General features: G+C 38.4%; 1 long non-coding RNA gene across 2 annotated transcripts; it reads left to right on the top strand.

The window, feature by feature from the left end:
• Positions 1–305: 305 nt before the first annotated feature.
• Positions 306–21,253, top strand: LOC122839981. Of its 2 annotated transcripts, none has more exons than XR_006372152.1 (4): positions 306–416; positions 1,704–1,836; positions 18,010–18,180; positions 21,141–21,253. It is a non-coding gene; the product is annotated as an uncharacterized LOC122839981 (long non-coding RNA). The 2 variants fall into 2 exon arrangements; XR_006372153.1 differs by lacking the exon at positions 21,141–21,253 and adding an exon at positions 18,281–18,359.
• The last annotated feature ends 773 nt before the right edge of the window (positions 21,254–22,026 follow it).

A 22,026-nucleotide genomic window follows, 5' to 3' on the forward strand; every position in this document is an offset into this window, starting at 1 on the left:
AAAAAGTAGAACTGAAAGCTTAAACTAAAATGAAGTACCGGGGTCAGTGCAGACTGTTACAAGCAAGTATGACTCAAATCCCACTCCTCCTTCGCCCCAAAACTTGTACAACTTTTTCTTTTTTGCACTATAATGGACCTCGTCAGTTTTGTTATTCTTGTATATAAAATTCTATTCTATTCTATTCTATTCTATTCTATTCTATTCTATTCTATTCTATTCTATTCTATTCTATTCTATTCTATTCTATTCTATTCAAAAATAAAGATCAGAGCTGCTCTGCTTGGTTACATAACGATCTAGCACACTGAGCTGGCTCATTCGCGAGTGACACACCTGATTGCCAATCATTCACACCTGTTAGCTGGAAAGCCAGGACAACACGGATAAACAAAACGCCTGGGAAATACTTAAAGGTACATTTCAGGCACTGTGTTGCGCACAGCTCATTTAAAATCTTTAAATCTGGAAATCTGTTTTTAGCCGTGTGTTAAATTTAACGTTCTTTAATTGCTGCTGATCCGAGACAGTGGCAGCTATATTTAATTGTATTAATTTATGTTTATTTCAGATTTTGACGGTGGAATAACAAAGTAGACAATTTTAGTAGCGGTGCATAAAACTAAACTACATTATGAGTGATTCTCAAATGTATTTTTTAAAAACAAATACAACCTCATTAAATAACAAGCTTTCCGGATGATAATAATCATTCTCACCCCTTGCACCGATTAAGAATGTTTCCAATTACATTTTCATTGTTGCGTTTGTGGCTGGGAAAGGTAGTGTGTGTATTCAGTTCCCACGTGTCTGTATTCTAACAACTCTTCCATAAATACTAGATATATGCAGTCTGCAACTAACAACCAGTAGGTGAACAGCTTCTCCCATCTGAGCCGTTGATCTCTGCAACTCCTCCAGAGGTGCCGAGGGCTTCTTGGCTACTTCTCTGATTAATGTTCTCCTGTAGCTTTTGGTGGACAGCCATGTCTTCAGATGATGAATTTAACAGATTTCTGTGAGATGTTCAAAGCTTAGGGCCTTGTTTAATGATGCAACCCTGCTTTGAAGATCTTTGCAACCTTATTCCTAACCTATCTGTGGTCTTCTTTAGTCTTCACAATGTTGTTTCTTTCCACTAATGTTCTATCTAAAAAAGAAAAAGGAAAAAAAAAACCTTTGAGGCAAAACCAGCTGGTATTATACTGAGAATAAAATGCACTCAAGTTGACTTTACTTCAAAATGAGCGGACTGCTTAAGGCAATTGGTTCCAGTGGATTTAATTTACTTCTTGAGATGCAGTAAAGTCTGTCCTTGTAACGTGACGGAAACAGAAAAATGAAACGGGTATGAATATTTTACGAGGCACTTTACGCTTGTTTCGTTTCCTCAGTTACCTTACATTGAAAATTCCTCCCACTTAAAATGAACATCTACATCCTGTTTATTAGTTTTTTGTTTTTTTTTATTTATGTCTCTTATGCAAATTAAAACTCCATACACAAACTGCTCATTACCACAATTATGTTCAAGAGACTATCTGTGCACATTTAATTTAATATGTGCTCTTCCAAATTTAATCCAGACTTTTTTTTTTTTTTTGCATGGCTAACAATGACACATCTGTACTTAATTTCACTCTCTTTTGTGTGTTTTTTTTTTTTTTTTTTTTTTTTTTTTTTTTTACACATTTCTTCCAAAGTGGTTTGACAGAGCACCTGGTGTGAGCGGAGCTGGAAATCCTTATTGATTACTGCTTTGTGGAAGTGGTCTCTGGCTGTATGGCTTCCTCGCTGTATCCTCTCCAGGACTGCAAGCGGGCGACAAAAGTAGAGGTCAGTTTATATAAAGGACACAGTATTTGACACCGGCGGAGGGGAGATAAAATTTATATTCTATATTGGGATATTTCATGCTGGACAGATAAGCAGGTCATTTAGGAAAGAAGAAACATTTGGTTTCACATGATAATGGGGCCCCTATCTTAATGGCACAAAAACAGTTTCCCTCGGAATTATTTTTACTTGCACAAGCGCTGCAATCAAAAGCAACAACTGAATTACTTTGTGTTTCTGTAAATACAGTGTTGCTGGGCAATTACACTTATCACGCAGCCAACGCAACAAATTTTGTCCAGACTAATTTGTCCCCTTTCGGTCATGAGAAACAACAGATGTAAACACTACTTTTGCTTCTTTTCCTTTTTTATTTTTAAATATCTTTACGCATTTATGCCTCTGCCTTTATTTGGAACATAATCAATCAGTTGCAGCATAAAAGATGCCTTTCAGAAATTGTATTTTGAAGCGAGAATGTTACCTTTGAATAAAAGACAGTAGCGCAGTTGCGAGGCTAACTTTTCTGGGCTTGTCTGTCACGGTTTTTACAGATGTTTCTTTTTATTTTCTGCAAGAAATACATCAGAGACGCCCATCTTTCCAAACCTCCATCTACCTTCCTAATAACCCCATTCAAAGTGCCTCTGGCCTTGTTGTTAAGAGAAGATTAGCAGTGGTTCCACAGTTGTGAAAATTATTGACTGCATTCTACTTTATGTGTCCCTTGATAGTGCAAGCAAATCAAATCTGAAGCATTCAAAGTTGTCTGAGGCGCAACATGTAATGAGAGCCCTCTTTGTTCTGTACAACAACCCCGCCTCACATGCATTTTAGAGCCGGATCAATATCTGAAATGAGAAGAGAAAAATGAAGGTCTCGAAACTTTAAACTTTGCAACTTTTCAAAGTGTAATTACAGTGTACAAATAGGATTTTACCCAAAGCGGTGTGCATGTTGTCTTATTTTTTTTTTTCTTTTTCCTCCATGCCTTGAAGGACATTTCAAAGCTTTTAGCTGAGGCTGAAACCACAGGGGGACAGCTGGTTAGCGTAGGAAAAGCGTTAGTGAAGAGTTCATGTGTGCAGCTCTCCTTTACTGCTGTCAGCTATGCTATACGGGCCCTCTCTGAAGCAGATGATAAGCAATCCGCTCTAATAAGGAGTGCTGAAAATGGTGCACTTTTCAGATTTGGGGGGATAAAAAATAGGTCTTTGACATTGTATATGTTTAGGGTTTTATTGCATTTCTTCTAAAGCAAATTCCCATATTGAAATTTCTTCTTTTTAATTGGCTGAAATTTTACAAGTTAAAGGGAAAACATTCTTCGGCAATATTTACACGAAATATTTGGCATATTTAATGAGGAAGAGAAGTGGCCATAGACAGGGTAAAGCAGTTAAGCTTACATTTAAAATGATTGTTTGAGATTTATCTTCTACATGTATCCCTTATCTTGTCGTTGCATAATTCACAGCCTGTGCCTAATTTGAAAGTATTCACACCCCTTGACATTTCCAGAATGTTTCATGTTGGCATTACTAATTGCACCGTACTTTATTGGGATTTTGTATAATACAGAAGCACAAAACAGCACATAAATATGAATCAGAGGAAAAATTACACTTGTTTTTCTAAATGGGAGAGTGCCAAGAAGAAAGCCATGTAGGGGATGAGGCAACCATGTGGAAGAAGGTACTCTGGTCAGATGAGGCCAAAATAATTTTTGGTGTATAACTTGAACCGAGTGTCATCCTGAGCACGCTATCCTTACTGTGAAACATGGAGGTGGCAGAATCATGCTGTGGAGTTGTTATTCTGTTATTCGCAGAGACAAGGGTCCTGGTTGTAGTTGATGGAATAACCAGAGGTTTACATTTCAGTAGCATAACAACTGTGAACATACGGCCAGAGCTGCTTTAGAATGGCTTGGATCAAAGTGTATTCAGGTTTTTAATGGCCTAGTCAAAGTCCAGGCCTAAATTCATGGAAAACTTGAATGTTGTGGTTCACAAAGTTCGGGCTATTCTACCTGGAAGAAATTTAAAGCATTTTGAAAACCACACAACTTTGTCCTTCAACTTCATAATAAGGCACTACATTGTGTCGGCTTATCACTGAAATCTTTGGTTGTAAAAATGACAAAATATAAAAAGTTAAAGGAGCATAAATACTTCTGAAAGCACTGTAGCTTATGTAGTCCTCCAGTTCAGCTGCAGCCTCGGGCCAAGTGAATTTTGTAAGAATTTGTTTTGCCACCTCTGCCTGAACCTGTTCTTCAACCTTTGGTCAAGCAGTATTTTTATTTTTTGTTTTTACATTTTTGAGTGAGTCAGAGATAAGCACAAACATTTAATCATTGAAAGAAATTAGCTCTACATCTGTTGCAGATTTTCCCAAATTTCCCAAATTATGTAGATTTTACAGATTTCCCAGAAGATATATAGAATGAATTTAATCCCATATTGTTTATCCATTTACAATTTAAATTCATGTACAGATACTTCATTTTAACAGCACATACACTATGCTGCAAAAAATGGTTAAAACAGAGAGAGATGGATGTCAGCTCATTCCTAAAGCCACATGGATCATGATAAGATGTCCCAAAAGTTTTTACAAATTCCCTTTTTAAAGAACTATTTAACTAATGGTAGGTTGAGTACTTCTCTAATATTTTGCAAATGAATTCTTCTGGGAGCAGTGCTTTTGGAGGCGGATTGTTCTCCTTTGGTCTGCAATCCAAAAACATTATTTTGAAATTAGAATTTCTTCATCTAATCAGTCTATTTCTACAACCATAATATATACTTGCGTTATAATAACCCCCTCTCATATGTCAACAATGCAATTTTCATGACATTAAGACTAGCAGGTGTATAAGCAATGAAGCGTTTTAGGACTATAGAACAAGGACTATAATTGACCAAAAATGAACCACAAAGTGAATACAAAGATGAAATTAATCTGTGCCTCAGATGTTTCCTGCAACTTTTAGTCATGAGTTGCTATTTAGTGTTTTATCTGGACTTAGGGGAAACAAGTCTACTGAAAAATCTACAGCAATTTGAAACTCCCAAGCAAAATAAAACTGAGTATTAATCGTAATAAAATAAAATAGAGTCATTTTACTTGGTTTATGTGAAAAGAATAAGGTGGTTTCTCTTCCGTCTTACAGTAGAAAATTATATTTTCCTATAACATTTTCCCAGTCTCAGTATTTTCAGCATAAAATAAACATTGGTTTAATAAATTTGAGGTTAAATAAATTTGATAATTTCACAAAAATACTTAATTGTTTCGTCTTCCAGAAAACATACAGTATTTTTAGCACATTTTATTTTTGTAAGTACCTTTGCAGTAATTAGAAGGCATCATTTTACCTTGAGTACAATAACAGACAGTTGCTGTTGTGTTAATGATATGTTCCCCCCCATCTAATCAGTCTATTTATACAACTATAATTTATTTTGTCACAATGACAATAATAAAAAATGAAACAGATGTCAACTTTGTAATTTTCATAATATGATGACAAAATATTACTGTGCAAGAACCGGTGTATATGTAGTGTCTTCTAAAAAAACATTTAAACAAGATTTATAACCTAGTAAGCATGAATCAATTGTGAGTGGCTATGATGCTAAAATGATTATTTACTGTGCTTTATTCGTTTCCTATAACTCCTGGTAACAAGTTAGCAATCAGGGCAACAACTTTAATGTTTTCATTATCCTAAAGCACAGGTGTCAAACTCCAGTCCACAGAGGCCACTGACTGGCCTGCAACTTTTAGCTGTGCCTCTGCTGCACCACAGCTGAGTAGAATAATTACCGGTAGGTCATTAAGGCTCTGGAGAACTGATCTACACAAGCAGGAGGTAATTAATCCATTTCATTCATACCTGTGGCACACCGGCCCGTGAGGACTGGAGTTTGACACCCCTGTCCTAAAGCGTCTTCTCTCTTTAAACTCGACTTTGTGGTGAAAACCATCAGCAATTTCAAAAGTGGAAAATAAATTTTGTATCAAGACCTTAAGCAGAATCTCATCTGAGCGTTTTCCTTCTCCAAGAATGACGTTTACAGCTTTTAAGCAGGCCTGTGACTGTCACCGTGATTCAAACTGCAATAAACACTTAGGTGCTTATGCTTGAGCTATACTCCTGAGCAGTAGACTTAATTGTCTGTGTTCCACTGTGCACAGTGTCTGCTTTATCTCCAATAATAGTCAGACATTGTTGAAACAGTTGTTAGCATAAAGCAGAAATCTTCCAAGGATATTGCTATTGATATTGATATCTAGTGATATTTTGGCCCAGAAATCGCTTTGATCTTTGCCTTAAACAGCCTCTGTTTGATAAGGCTTTCAAATGAACCGTGGTGTGAACCTCACTTTCCCGCCTCCCAAAATGGCATTGAGCAAAGATGTGCCTGCTCGTAAGCTCTTTCATGGCTACCACTTTTTTTGTATCATTATTCTTATTTTTCCAGAAGAAAATCACAGGCACTAAAAAAAATCAAACTGTCTTCCGTCAACATTTAGATTCCTAATATGCTGTGCGAAGTCGAGGCGCGAAGGAGGAGACTCCTTTCATTAGACACTTCACTGAGGCTGTGAAGTTTGCTCCCTCCATCTGAGATGACTTTAAAAGAGAAACAATGCCTCTGCCTATTGGGCCTTTGGAGATTTTCTCTCTCATCACATATTAATGAAAGAGGTGGCATGTATGGAGTTGGAGAGCTCAGGCAGGAATAGTTGTGAGGATGCCAAAGAAAGCTCAGTGCATGTTCACAGATATTTAACATATCTTCTCGCTCAAGAAATCTTAACTTTAACACGAAGGAGCTTTGCACAATTTGCACCTTTGCCCCTCAAGCACTACACAAGAATGTAGAATGTATAGCAACTGCCTGAAGAGGGCGCAATTAACCTGAGACGCCACCTGTCACCTTTCTCCCTCGCTTTCTCATAGACGGTGCACAGAAACATTTCACTAAAACACAGATGTCTCATGCCAGTCACGCATTCCGTAGGAATCAGAAGTGAGTTGGTGCCAGTTATAATGATCAGAGTGTTGTACATCTGTTTCCAGCTTTGTCTTTAATAAGACAGGCCCATCACGAGCCTTTTGATATCCTCTGAGGGTCACAGTGCGCAGACACGTTAACGCTCGTAATTTGCAGCAAATCAAGGAATTATTCTGTTTTGTTTTGTTTTTTGGAACAGAAGGTCACACCAATTACCAGTTGTTTATTGTTTGCTATTGTTGTGCTTCGCTGCAGTCGAGTGATATCTGGATGTCGGCCACAACACCGCATCGGCTCTGACTGGAGGAGCTCTTTTGAAGCCTTTCATTTCGTCTTGCCATATTAGCTGCACAAAGTGGCCCTAGACAACATACTGCCTTCGCTTTCAAGATAAAAAAGAAACGAGCATTACATCACTTTGTAAATAACTGACGAATTCAGGAAATTGCAAGTAAATTGGTCACCTAATAAAAAAAAAAAAAAACCCAAAATAACAACAACAAAAAAAAAACACCCACCCATTTGGAAAAATGTGTTTCATCTATTAATTTGCCTCAAGATAAGAATCTTTTACATAATCACTCGAACATGGGAGCAAGAGTTTGTGTTCGATTGTGGGCATATGTTGCTGGCTGCAGACAAAGCTCCCTTTTTCCCCTCTTTTTTTCCTTCTCGGCCTCCCACCCCCCAACCCCGCTCTGATGGAACGGCTGATTTGCGAAGGCAAGAAAACTCATGGAAATCAGCAAGGCCTTCATTATACCAAGGTCATTACATCTGGCTTTTATCCTCCTCTGTACTTATAGGGAGGTAAGGGAATCCTATTCCACATCACCCAAGGCCTCACCTTTGAACACACATGCACCGCCTTAGACCCAGGCCAGCGTTTACACACACACACCAATACACACACGCACACTCCCTGTTCCTCTTTCATTTGGCCTCCTCGGATTTCATCATTCACTTTTACATCACATTAGTGCGGCGTGTTAGTGGTCGGCTCGTCTTAGAGGGAGAGAGAGGAGGGCGGCCTGTACATCCGAATGAGACTGAATAATGCACTGCAGAAGGGTTGCAGGGTGTTCGTGCCGCTACACCGTATTTACAGAACAGCTAAAGAAATTCCATGCATGAAGAAAGACGGATAGGCCGTTTAACATCTTGGGTGGGTTTTACATCACTACACGCACACACACATAAAACTGCTGGGTTATTTTTTGAACCCAGATGCCAAGTTTAGGCTGTTGGGACAGGGAGAAATGTAGGGTAGTTTCATCTAAAGGTTAAGCCACAAACTCTGCCGCAGCTTAAAGGGATCCTCATCAATCCTCACCGAGCCATTTTGAACTGTACAACAATCTGATCAGACTCTATTTAACTTCTTAAATGGAATAAAATTAGAAATGGTGAAAGAGTTAATGACAGAATTAGAGAAGTAAGGTTCACTTAAAGGTGCAGTAATGTGTATTTTCCACACATATAATGACATTTTGTTGCACTATCAAGTAAGCATGCTACCTTCAGTTGTTACAAAAATGCCGTATACATCAAACATGATTTCAAAGTAATTAGCCTTTGTCTCTTTAAGAAGCTCCTGATCTTTCCGACACTCCACCCACATATAATATGTACGTGTAAAGTTTTACCAACTAGACGAAATGCGTTATATTTATTATTTATTTATTATTAATTTTCATACTGCGTTACTTTTAAATTGGACAGCTAGTGTGACTGGAAACACTTTATGTTCCATTCGCAGTTTATTTTTCATCCACGAAGGTAATAGGTACCACATCCAGGTTATGAGATTTTCTTTTCTTTTCTTTAGTAGCATTAATATTAGACTTTTTTATTTTATTTTTCCACTTTAACCCATTTTTTGACTTGAAAATCTAACCCAGTACACTGGTTCAATTGAAATCTTAAATAAACCAGAGAGCCTATTATTTGATCCAGCTGGATTTAAAAAAAGATTGATTTCAGCCCAGCAGTCTTTCTAGCGTAGACCTGCAAGGTACACTAAAATGTAGGTGGTCTCTTTTTACACTCCTCAATAGAGTACCCGATTATGTTGTTTTTTTTTAAGTAAAATGTTATCATTCTTTGCATCAACAGTTGAAAATAAACATCATCAATTGAAGAAAATGTGGTTTTGTGTCAAAAATGTTTTTCAATGCTTACTCTCTGAAAAATATGAAGTATTGTGAACAAAGTTTTATTTTTGTAAGGAGCTGCTCAGTGATCTGAAGAAATATCTTTTCTTGCGTGCAATAACAAATGAAGTTGCTTTAATTAGGCCATTATTTTCAAAGTAACCTAAAGCCACATTGCAAATGGTGGAAGGGGGGAACGCTCCACTTTTAACGTTAATATTTTTTATGGACGTCACAAGACGGTTGAGTCTTACTCAACAGCACAGTAAAGAGGAATTTTAAAAAAGGAAACGTGTGATCATGACGGAAGGAAAGTGCTCTCTTAATGTGCGCCAAAGATGGTGTCTTCTGTCTACCTCGGTGTCTGCGACAAATTTGAGGCTCTCCGTTGATCTGATCCCACCTAAGAAGTGCCGAGCATATTGAAGTCAAGCTGTGATGGCTGAACGTTTCTCATCGGGGGCTGTGGCTCTCGTCCAGGTTTTGGGGTGTTAAAAAAACAAGATGTATTTTGAATTTATGTGCTGATTAGAATGAAACAAAAAAAACCAAAAAGAAATCCCAAACAGATCCAGCACAGTGCCTGCTAACATACACTGGCCTTCGTGTTTGATGCCGATTTCATTTAATCTTCAGGTGGAGCTTGGCGTTTCTGTCCAGAATCCTTGATCCGGGTTCACCTTACCGGAAAAGTCTCTAGCTGCCGTCCAAAGTAAACAAGGTTGTTCTTGCACCCCCTCTTCTTGGAGGCTCACAGGCTCTCTGCTTGCCTTTAGGTAATGGGGGTTCTCTGTTAGGCTGCCCATCCAGAATGATTTAACTATATTTCAAACTTCAAAATGAACATTGAGGTCTTCATCTGTTCTGGATGAGAAAGAACGGAGAAATCTGTCTTAACAAAACACACACATATGGTGCTTCACCCTGGAACGTTTTTGGCAATGACAAAGAAAAATGTATTTCAATGGGGCTTTATGTGATAGATCTATATGAAGTAGGTCATAATTGTGCAAAGAAAGAATATATCTTTCACTTACCCTCAGTTGTGAAATTCAAATAGAGAAATTAAATAAGATAAGCTAACTCTGGAGCAGCTACAAGGATAACAGCTCTGTTTTGGGAGTGTATTGACAGGAGGACAACTATTATTAATGCCTTCTTAAATCTGGAGTATGTAAAAGTGCAAGATTTTTGAATTGTTAAAAGGAAACCATAAGAAACACGGCAGTGTGGAAGAAGCTGCTCTGCAAATGGGGCTGAAATTCAGGGATGTCTTTTTATACACCTGTTTCGTAATGCCATGTCTCTTTCCTGTTTTTCATTTTTATGTTGATGTCCAGTGACGGCATTCTTTGATATAGTCCTTTATTGATGTGCTTTTAAATAAATAAATCTGATGGTTTAAATCTGCAAAATTGCTGTGTGTGGTGGAAAACTAAAACTCCAAATACGCCATCACTCACAGCAAAACGTAATGATGGCAACACCTTCCTGTAGAGGTTCTTTTTTTTCTTTTTAGCAGCGACAGGGAAGCTGGTTTGAGTTATTGGAAAGGTAGCTAGAACCTTGGAAGAAAACCTGTTAGACACGGCAGAAGACTTGACATTGGGGTAAATCTTCATTTTCTAACAAGAGAACAACCATTTCCTTAAAGTCAGAGTTACAACTGAAGGCTTACAGTGCTCATGAAAAGTAGTCACTCTCTTGGATGTTTTACCCTTCTTGTTGCTTTTAAAAATTTGTCATGATCAACTTTTACTTTTTGTAAAAAAAAAGAAAAAAAAAGTACCCTTTTAATGTCAAAGTGAAAACTGTTTTTTTTTCTTTACAAAATAATGTCAATGAAATAAAGATATGTAAAATAAGTGGCTACATAAATATTCCCCCCCTTTGAGGCAGTATTTAGTAGATGCACCTTTGGCTCTAATCGCAGCATGGAGCAGTCAGGTGTTCACATCTGGACAATTTTCCTCCATTCTTTCTTGCAAAACAACCCTTTTCAAGTCCAACCACAAATTTTCTATGGGATTGAGGTCTGGGCTTTGACTGGGTCACTTGACAACATCCACATTGCTGTCTTCAAATCATTTCTGTGTGGCTTTAGCTGTAGTTCTAAACAAATTGGTGGAAGCAAATTGTGCTCTGTGATTTCCCTATGTTTTAGTGCACTCATTTTGCCTTCTACCTTTACAAACCTTCAAGAGCCTGCTGCTGAGAAGTATCCTCACAGCATGATGCTGCCAACATCATACCTCACAGTAGGGATGTTGTGTTTGTGATGATGTGCAATGTTTGCGGTTAGTACATTTTGTAGGCACTGTAGATCAAAGTGTTGTCAGTTCATGAAAAAAGTCCAAAATCCTGAATTCAGCTGAGGATCTGCTAACATTTGAAAGTTGATGTGGGCAGATACTTTCCATATAACCTCCATATGAGTTTATGTTATTTGTTGGTTCTTTTTTTCGTTGATCTGTCAGATAAAATGCCTTAAGTACAACTACGTTTTTGGTTGTAATGTAACAAAATATGCTAAACAAGTTCACAAACATCAGACGATACTGTTTTTGCCGAAACCTTTTCCAGCAGCACAAAAACAATGCTCTGCTGTGTTGCTCTCGCCGCTGGATGTTTTATGAGAAGTGAAACAGATGTTTGCTTTTTTGATTGGGTTTGGCAGAAATGCTCAGGACACAGCCCTGGAAAAGGACGAGCATCAGGCACCTGATCGGACAGGATCAATGGGAAGCAATTAGATGATAAGTCTGTGACTGTACGAAGGCCGAGACCTTTTCCGGCAGAGGGGAGGGAGAGCGATCGAGTGAGGGAGATAAACTGTTTAATATCTGAAACTTGAGCATATACCCTCTCCACACGTGTGCTGATGAAGCAGCGTCGTGCAGTATTTATGCGTTTCTGATTATGTGCTTTGCCTAACACCTATTGTCATAAAGATGCGCGATTATTATGGGAGCAGGATTTTTTCACAGCAGGGGAACGAAAGGGGCTGAGTCGACAACAGGTTGGGCCTCCCTTTGTGTCTTTGTTTGATCACTCAGCAAAATTCATATTCATGCTCCCAATGTGTACACAGTGGCACACATTATTTAGGTTGCATGCATTAACAAAAAGCTTCACAAAGTCACATTTTGTACTCCTGTAATGCAAACACAAGGTAAAATGTAGCAGTAGAGCTAGGTTCTTCACAGAGGTGGAGGTAGAGTCAGCCTCCAGGAGCTGGCGTCTTGTTATTTCTGTAGCATCCCTGGGAAAACGGGTAAGATCTCATAGCGGGCTGATTATTAGGCTAAACCAGGGTGCACTGTGTTCTGTGTGGGCTGAAAAGACCAGTTCTGACCATTAGCGTGCCTCCTGTGCCCCACATCGAGACTACAAAAGCAGCTTGAGCATTTTTTTTCTCTACTTCATGGGTGTAATGATGTCACACAACACCTGACTGCATACTTAATCCAGCCTTTGTGAGGTTATGTTTTGATTTGCTTGTTCATCTGAAATATGTCTCATTTCAAATGGACATACACACAACGCAGTAAAGTGCCTTCTCTCCCCTGCTTGAACCCTCTGCTGTTGCTCACGTCCGACACTAGATGGCTGTCTGAGCTGCGTGTGCTTCTCGGAGACGGTCTCTTTCTGGTGCTGGTACAGGCCTCAGAAATGCATATCCTTTTTGTTAATAATGCTTCAAGACACCTGGGTTATGAACACACAGACATGTCGCCCAGCTTCATGTTTTGATGTTTGAATTTGCCAGCCCTTCGTTTGTTTCATGAGGTCTCGAACAATGGATTAAATACGCTGTCATCAGAAGAAGTTAGCCACAGATGCACACACGCAGAGGTGAAAGGGCATTTGAGTTTGTTTAAAAATAAACTCTATGCTATGTCATTTTCAATCTATGCCCCACACGTCTAGGTGTGTTTTTTAGTGCTTCAGGTAAACTGACAGGACTGAAAAATTTTGATGTGAAAGGCACCACTGAACACATTATTCATCATGATCGTTTTAAATTGTATAATTATTTAAAGTCATCTGCCATTTGTGGCTCATCTGTATGGGATTTTGCAGGAAGCCTTTTGTAGTTTCATTATGTGTGGTAAATGCAACCACACAGAGCACTTGCTTGGATTGACTTTAAAGACGGTCTTTTTTCGTCCTCGTTCAGAGGCCTTCCATCTCTCTGGCCTGAAGCTTCCAAACCGCACAGCCGGCCAGTTTGCGGTGGCCCTTTTATTATGATGTCAGCACTTTGCTTAAAAGAGCATTCAATATCTCCAGGACGACCATCACAGGAACATCAGCGGGATAGCACACAGGCAAGAACCGGATGGCCATTCCTCATTGCCGGTCGCTTACTTTTTTTTTTTTTTTTTTTTTTTTTTTTTGCTCATTGATTTATTGGAAGCTGACAGAGTAATTGAATTTGGTAGCAGTGATTATCACAGCTGAACAGGTTGCCTGTTTTTTCCAGCATCTGTTTGCAGTGGTGCACTTTGTAATGGAGTTTTGTGGCTAGTAGATATTAGCCATTAGATAGATAGGTAGATAGAAGGATCCTGTAACTTAAAATCAGAAGGTCGATCATTATTCTCATCATCCTACAGTTTAAAAAACTGAAAGGCTGATATGAATATCAGTGGTATAATTTAAAATATCACAGTTAAGAACTGTCATAAGGCCATACCTAGTTTATAAACATGGCTTATGCTAACGTTATACTTGCTGTAAAATGTTTAATAGCCCTCAAGTATCATAGATGTGTGTTTAAAAGAAAAGGTCAGCTTTTATAGAATAGTTTTTAAAATTTATTACAATTTCTGTAATATTTCATTCCCTGACTCTACTGGGAATGCTGGAAGTAAATAAAGTTAGAAAACCAGTGGGACTCTGTAGTTATTGTGACTACAAACTCATAACAATATATGTTCCCTTACATTACTACATTCAAATAAATAGAGAACATGCTCTGAAATGTTTATTTTATGTCTCTTTGTGTTCAACTGGTTCAAGAAGATACAAATGATCAAACGCGCTAATAAATAATCTAATTCCAACTTAATAGGGCGCTGCTGTTGTTTCAAACAACAAAGGACATCTGACTTCTCAGTGCAGTATAGGCAAAAACAGGTAAGAAGAAATTGAAGAGGATGAAAACCAGACAAGAACCGTATTTTCCCTCCACATATTTCTTTTGTAACTGTGCAGCTTGTTACTGCAATCAAATATCTTGTTTTATTGCAGAGGGACAAAAACTCTCTACATTGATGCATGCACAGTTTTAAAAATTGCAAAATTCGTTGGATATTTGCTGATTTCTCTTTAGACCCCCAAAATAATAATAATAAAAAAACAACTAAACTGCAAAGAAAGAAGCCAAAGAAATCCAGAAAATTCAACTTAATAAGGAAGCAATTGAGTGAAGGAGATCTTAACAAGTTCTAATTTTCAGAACTTTTAAACAAAGTGTTGAAGACTTTTACTCTTTCGGCAAAATATTTTTAAATTAATCCACAACTATTCCTAATGTAATAACCTCAGGAGCTTTGCTTATGCGAGGAAGATTTTACAGTGGACAGATATAACTGTACACCAGAGGTCTTGCATGCAGGCCCTTCACAAGAGCTGGAGGCCAAAACATCGGATGCATTCAACTGGTGTTGGTTTGTTTTCTGACACAAAAATCCACAATCGTCCAAGATTTGACTAAATTTGCAGGTTACAGAAAAGATTCAGTTCTGAGAACATGTCTTTGTTGAGATCCATGACTATCCCTCACCAACCTCCATCTATTTGCAGCATCTCTGGCTCCATAATTCATGCAAAATGAAATGAAAACCTTCTTAGCAATATGTAGATTTCCTTATGCAAAACAGCATCACCTATGGTGCACCGACCGCAGCTAATGCCTTTGATCAGCATCTCTGACATTCTCTAACTACTGAGAAGAAAAGAACTTAAAAATTGTAAAGGCCCTTAATTGAAGTGAACATAAAAGAAGATACATGGTGTTAATTGGTATACGCTAAGAATAATCAAGACCTTGGAGACCACTGTCCCTTACCGCTCCCCCCCTCACCACAACTCTGCCAAAGTGTCAGGATTTACATCTTTAATTCAAGATTTCCCCACATTAATTACCTTTCAGGCAGAGAAGTGCGAATCACTTCATTTTAAAGTATAATAAACATCCAAATAGCCCCCTCCCTGCTAGTCCATGAATATAAATTTTGATTAGAGTGCAAAAACACTCTTCTATTTCTTTAAGGGGAGCTGAATGTGGGCTGGGAAGATTTTTATTTTGTTAGTTATTTCCTAACTTGAGTCTTTTAAACAAAATATTTTACAAATGTGAGACCAGAGAGAGAACGATACAAATAGGCAGGAAAATATATTGTGTTTTAAAATTTTGCAGCAAATTTGATTTTGTGTCTGTGTGAGTTCTGTGCAGTGAAGTGAAGCAAATTGAGCAGCGGTTGATTATCATGAGAAGAATACAGCGGCCTCTCTTTTCCTTCTCAACATGATGAATGAATGGGACAAACTGAGTGGCAGGATGGAAGTGGGAGGATCCACAGTGACACACATACACACAGACGAGCTCAGGAACATGCACACACACAAATGCCGACAGACAAATGACCCTCTGATGGAAAGTGAAGCACTTTGAAGTCCTTAAATGCAGCACAAACACACCATACACTGTAGTATTATGGTGCCTGCACTCATCTGCCTTTGTTTCTGAGTACATTTTTTTTTTTTTATCTTGTAAATAAGTTCATGAGATGATGGTCTTTTTTGGGTAAATAATGAACATCTGTTATGATTTACTGAAACTTTTTGAGAAGCATCCCAGAGTGGCTTGAAATTTATTGAGTTTATTAAGCCCCAACAAGCAATTTATGTAAACACAGATCAAACGAGTACAGCTCCTGTACACCTTACAGTCGTTGCTTTTTTTTTTTTTTTTTTTTTGAAGCGATTTATTTTGGGAATTTGTTTTAATTTATTGGCTCAAAGTGCACGGCGCTCTGTGTTAAAACTGAATTGATACAGAAACCTGCAGGGACATATTAATTAAAATAGCAGTCTAATTAGCATTCCGCTGTGACCTAAAAGTTGAATATTATTAGAGCTGTAACCCTCAGCTGCGATAGGGGAAAAAAAAGAAAGGAGAAAAAAAAAAAAGCTTACATGACGCCGAAATTGAAATTCAAAGAGCTGCAGACAATATACACACAGATCAAAAGAATAAACGGGGAGAAAATAACACACTAAGAAGTTTTACATTTCCTCATGAGGGGGAAAAGCAGCAGGCTGGTACGATCCCGCACCCACATAAAACACCCACAGTCAGTTTTAAGTAGCAGGGTAGTTTAATCTGCAGCATGGATACAAAGACTGACTGTGACTTAACACTGAAGGTATTCTGGAGACAAAATGTACTGTTTTCTCTGCCTATTGAAGTTTAAAATAAGGGCTTAAACAATGTTTGCATTAGGGTAACTTATGCTTAAAAAGCAAAGATTTAGAGGTTTACATGAGCCAATGTAATGAGCCAATGAACTCCTAATTAAACATGTTTAAATACAGTTTTTATTCCGCCATGTTATTTTTTTTTTGTAAATTAATCTAGACTATGATTATAATCTATCATAAGCGCTTTAATCTAATAATTATTGTTAAGCAAATATTATTAGATGTGTGTTTAAACATAATTGTGAGAAATACATTAGACATTTCATAGGACAGGTACACGTGTAAATACTTTTTAAAAAGTACAAATTAATGTCATGATTAACTTTATTTCATACATGACACATCATGAATATTTATTTCAGACACTATCATTTGATTGATAGCCTGCAGCCCAATAATCTCATCAGTAGCAATGCTAACCTTTCCCAGTAGTTTTTATGGTTAAAGCTGAAAGACAAGATAGTTCATTAAAACTAAATTGACTCAAAGTGATTGCTTCTAACAAGTTCTGGTTAACTATTATAAAAGATGAATTTAATAATCTATTTGAGCATTTGAGAAATGTTATAGAAATATTTCTTTAAAGTATGCAGTTACAATTTTTGTTTCACACAGTTATTCATATTTATTCATTAAGTCATTTATCATATGAGACTAATTTGACCACCTTTGCTCTTCAAACTTTTAGGAAAACTGACACAGAGCTATTCACTTGCTTAGCATCTAGATTCACAAAGCGGCGCCAAACACAGTTAAAGTAGCCTTTGAGAAGTAAAATAAGATACACTGGAGCAAAACCTTTATGAAATAATTCCCATAAATTGACAACTTGATGTTTAAATATGCATTGGTGTTTTTTAACCAGAACATGCAGCGTCTCTTCGGTGTATTTAACTTTGTTAAATACGTACGTAAGCAAAAGTACATTTATGTTCAAGTGTAAGCCTTAGGGTTTCCTCCTTTGAATAACAAAAAAAGATTCAACGGTTTAGAGCCTTGATTGAATTTTATGTTTAATTGTTTCTCATTTAGGACAGCATTTAAATTTTGGTTATTTGTTTCTGGGAAACAGTGTTCTGGTTTAAACTTATGGCTTTGATTTGACTGGATATTTAGTGGCGCTTTTTATCAGACATACTAGAGTTTATTTAGGTTGGTTGGTTTCCTTGCTTGGAACCAGCTTTTAAAAATGATCCATAAATACTCAAAACGTTTGAGGTGGGTACTGTTCCACAAGATGTTTTGCTGCTTTCACTGTTTTCCACAATATAATGTATTCAGGCATTTAGAAATGTATTAAGGGGATCTAAAGGTGATTAAATCAAAAATATTTTGTGGCAATTGAGTCTTGAGATGTTTTTGAAGTATGCGTGTTGTTTTTTTTCTTTTTAATGTTCTACATAGTTTATGTACGATTTAGTAGAGTCCTGTTCACAAAGCACTTGAAATTTTGTGTCCACCTCATGCTTAAGTCATTTGGTTTGCTCACCAAATTGCAGATGAAAACCAGAGGGAGAGACTCACCTGCATCCCAAGAACTTTACAGAACACCCTCCAGAACTGGGAGATGAACTGTGGCCTTCTTTCAGAAACGATGTCAACAGGAAGTCTGTCAGGACAGGATCTCTTCCAATTCTTTGGAAGAAGGGGACATTGATGAGTGGAACCAGGTGAGTCATGTTGGAGAGGCCATCTTGTTTCTCTACTATGGTGGCGATGGTGGTAGGTGGTTTGATCCCCACTCCGTCTGCCTCTGTCGTCTTATCCAAGGGCAAGACACTTCACCTGCTGGTGGGGGTCAGAGGTGAATCTGTGCACGAATGGGTGAATGTCTGAATGTCGTATGAAGCACTTTGGTTTGTTTTTTGAAATTCTCCAGTTTCACTTCAAGACCTAAATGACACAATAGGGCAATGTTCCAAACAGAATAAATAAAATAGATAAAAGAAGCAAACCTCATTGAATGTTGACTAGGCCTGACCTCAACCCTGTTGAATATGTATCAGTTGTACCTTCATGCACTGTCTGCACAAGGAAACCAACCAATTTAAATAAGCATGACTATTTGTGGTGAAAAGAGAGGTTTCTTTGACATTTTACTTGTTGGAAATAAATAAAGATTTCATTTCAAATTGCTATTCAGACTAATGGCAGAATGTTGCTAATGACCCTGTCATGATCTAGATAGGAATCCAGGCTTCTAAGTGGAAAATTGTCTGTACAGAAAAGAAAAAAACAAAAACAAAAAAAAAAACTAATAAAAATTACAGTGCAGCCTCTTTAAAGTTTTTATTGGTCTAATAAGAAACCGGCAGCATTGAAATATTTATTTTAATGATTGTATAAAAATGTCATTCTCCTTTTAAACTAGTCAATTAATTTGGGCAAAATAAAATGAAATACATATAAAACATGGATGCTTTTTAAAATAACTATTCAGTGTCATAGCAGGTAACATATAAAATGTGTGAACAAACACTTGAACAGGTGCTTATTTTTTGAAGAAAAAACACTAAAGAACATTTCTGCAAATAGTAATTGACAATCTCATCACTATTCACCATTTTCTCAAATGGTTCTACCTGAAAAACTCAAAAAAAAAAGTCCCTTTCTCATTGGTTTCAATTCAATACCCACCTCCTCTCAGTCATATTAAAGTATAGATGTCTTTAAAACTCTGATCTACAGGAAGCAGATCAGAGGTTTCCATTGCTCTGCTGGTTGATACCACACTTGAGGCTCACATGTTTCATCATCACCACCCGAGTTGCTACCCTAAGCGTCAGGAGAACCCATATCAACTACCATGACTTGCTCCTTAAGCCCTGCACAGGTCACGGCAATCAAAACAGTCTTCACAGGGGTCAGCGCACGCCACTCGGCTCAGCGTTACCTCTGCTTAACCTTGAGGGCTGTATATGCTTCCTCTGCATCCCTTCTGGGAGCCTTTCATACGTAGCCTTGCCTCGCGCTGTCCGAGCCGCCCGTTTTCCTCGTTGAGGGCCTCCAATGCTCCTCCTGCAGCTCTACAAGCGGCCACGCTCGCATGTGTCCCTGCAGTGGGCCGACATGCCAGCCGGCAAGCGATAATTATTCATTAGTATTCATTAGTGTGAGGTGCTGGCCGGCACGGGGCTCATGTTGAATCAATGTTCTGACGAGGCCTCGGCCCAGCGTGGGTCAGTGAGGAGCCAGTAATTAGGCCCACCAGTCAGGAGGCATTTTCCTACGCACAACATGTGAGCTTTGAGAGAGACAGAGAGAGAGGCGGCAAAACCACCGGGAAAGAGCCTGCAGGAGGAGAGAGATAAAGCAAGGAGGCTTGAAGGAGGGAGTCGATTTCCAGAAGAAAGCAAACCTTGGCCTCTTTGCTTTTGCAGCTGAGGTTGCGACCTTTCTCCATCAGTCACTCCATCAGCGGTAGAAACGTGAAATAACCTTGGCCAGGCTTTGTTATTCTTGTCCACCTTCCTTACTTTTCTTTGAAGTTTATTTTTCTTTTTATCTCCTTTTTCTCAGTCTACAAAAACAGCTGCCTGTGTATTTTTTTTTATATACTCCATTCAGAAGCATTGATGCTCATTGAACAGTTCACAACTAGTCACAAAAAAAACCCAAGAAACTTAAATGTGTGGTATTTGAAATTTATTGAGTTTATTAAGCCCCAACAAACAATTTATGTAAACACAGTTCAAACGTGTACAGCTCCTGTACAGTCTTTGCTTTTTTTAAAAAAAAGTGATTTATTCTCTGACAAACCTCTGAGGCCTTCACAGAACAACTACACTGAGATTAAATCAGACTCCATTTAGTAATTGGGCAATTTGTGCAGGCAATTAGTTGCATTAAATTTTATTTGGGATTTTTAGGGTGAGGAGGGTTGATTACAAATGAATTTTGTGCATTTTTAATTTTTTTTATTTAAAGTAATATATTATTTTCCTCTTCATGTGTACCCGTAGGTTTAAGACCATACTTTAGGTAAAATGCCATTATAGTCTACTAAAGTTTCTTATTGTAACGTGACAAAGTGTGAAGTTCAATAAGCATTTTCTCAGGCTCTGAATGCATTACCTTCTGCTGCTGGATTCTGCTTATTAATGGATCTTTGCATGTCACACGCTCGATAAACGGCAGCACTTATCACTTACAGAAATAATTGCGTAACGTTAACATGACAAAGTGCTCGCCTCCCAGGAATGCTGTTTGTATTATAAATGCGAGCGAGGCCTAACCGAATTAATCTAATCAGAAGATAATTACAGTGGCTGGAGCAAAGCTGGACTGATTCATCAAACTGTTTCTCTCACCCCCCGAGCTATTAAAGCAGGAGATTACAAACCTGAGTTAAAGGCATCCACGGCTTTCAAAGCTGACCGTGCCAAAGCTGTCAGGATGTATCTGACAGAGCTCAAACTCTGACTGACAGCAATTGAGAAAACAACGGGTCAAGTGTGGAGCTGCTGTGAGACAGGAGCCAAGACGGTGCAAGGCCTCTCGATCCAAATCCCTGTAGGGGCGAAAGCTTATCCTGTCAACAAATAATGTGATGTCAGTTTAACCTTGAGCAGAACAAACAAACAAACACAAAAATGCTGACAGCCGCTGCTTTCTGTTTTGTTGCGGGTAGGGGAAGAGGTAGCCTGGTCAACAGATTCTCGTCCTACACTATTCGCTTCGAACGGAGAGTCTTGGCTCTCGACTGTTGAGAAACAATCGCTTCCTGGAGGTGTTGGAAGTTTTAAATTTTGGCCCAATTATGAACGTTTACCTGCTGTGTATGTAATGTGCCAGTTTGACGCCAAGAAGCTTGGCCATCCTCCTCTGCGAAGAGAGAAGCGCTGATCCGAACAAGCAGGTAGTTAATGTTAATTCAATATTAGGCAGAAATAGTCTGCCTGGTGTTTCAGGCAGACTATAAATGAAATAATCTGCTAGTGGAACTAGTGCGTTTTCATCAATCGTTCACTTAAAACAAACTCCTATATCTTGCTGAAAAGTTACTTGCATGTTGGTTTTGTCTTAATTCATGTGTACTAAGATATTTACTCTAGAAATTATACCAGAAATACACAGAACAATTTTGTGTTTTTACAGTGTAGGGGAAGAGGGCGTACCCTCCTACCGCGGCGCTGTATCCTGACATAATTCCAGATTAGACAAACTACTGCGACGAAAAGAGAACCAGGGGACACCCTCCTTTTGGTAAACACCCCCTTCCTTTTCCCCTTCATCCCCCCATCCCTCCTATTTTCTTCTTTCCCCTCAGGTTCAGGCGCACACTTATCCCCCTCCTTCAGATTTATGGCTCTGGCATATAGGTGCACTTGACAGCTATCAGATTGGCATTGCAGAGGAGGGAGATCCCAAAGTGAGATGGGGTTAGCTGGGTAAATCTATCAGGGCTCTGTCCAGGAGGAAGAAGAGTATGAAGAAGAGTGTGTTTGCGTGTGTGTGTGTGAGTGAGTGAGGGGGGGGAGCAGAAGCCAGGGGAGAGCAGCAGAAGAGGGGAGAGG

Source organism: Gambusia affinis, linkage group LG11 (genome assembly GCF_019740435.1).
Source record: "Gambusia affinis linkage group LG11, SWU_Gaff_1.0, whole genome shotgun sequence".
Lineage (NCBI taxonomy): Eukaryota > Metazoa > Chordata > Actinopteri > Cyprinodontiformes > Poeciliidae > Gambusia > Gambusia affinis.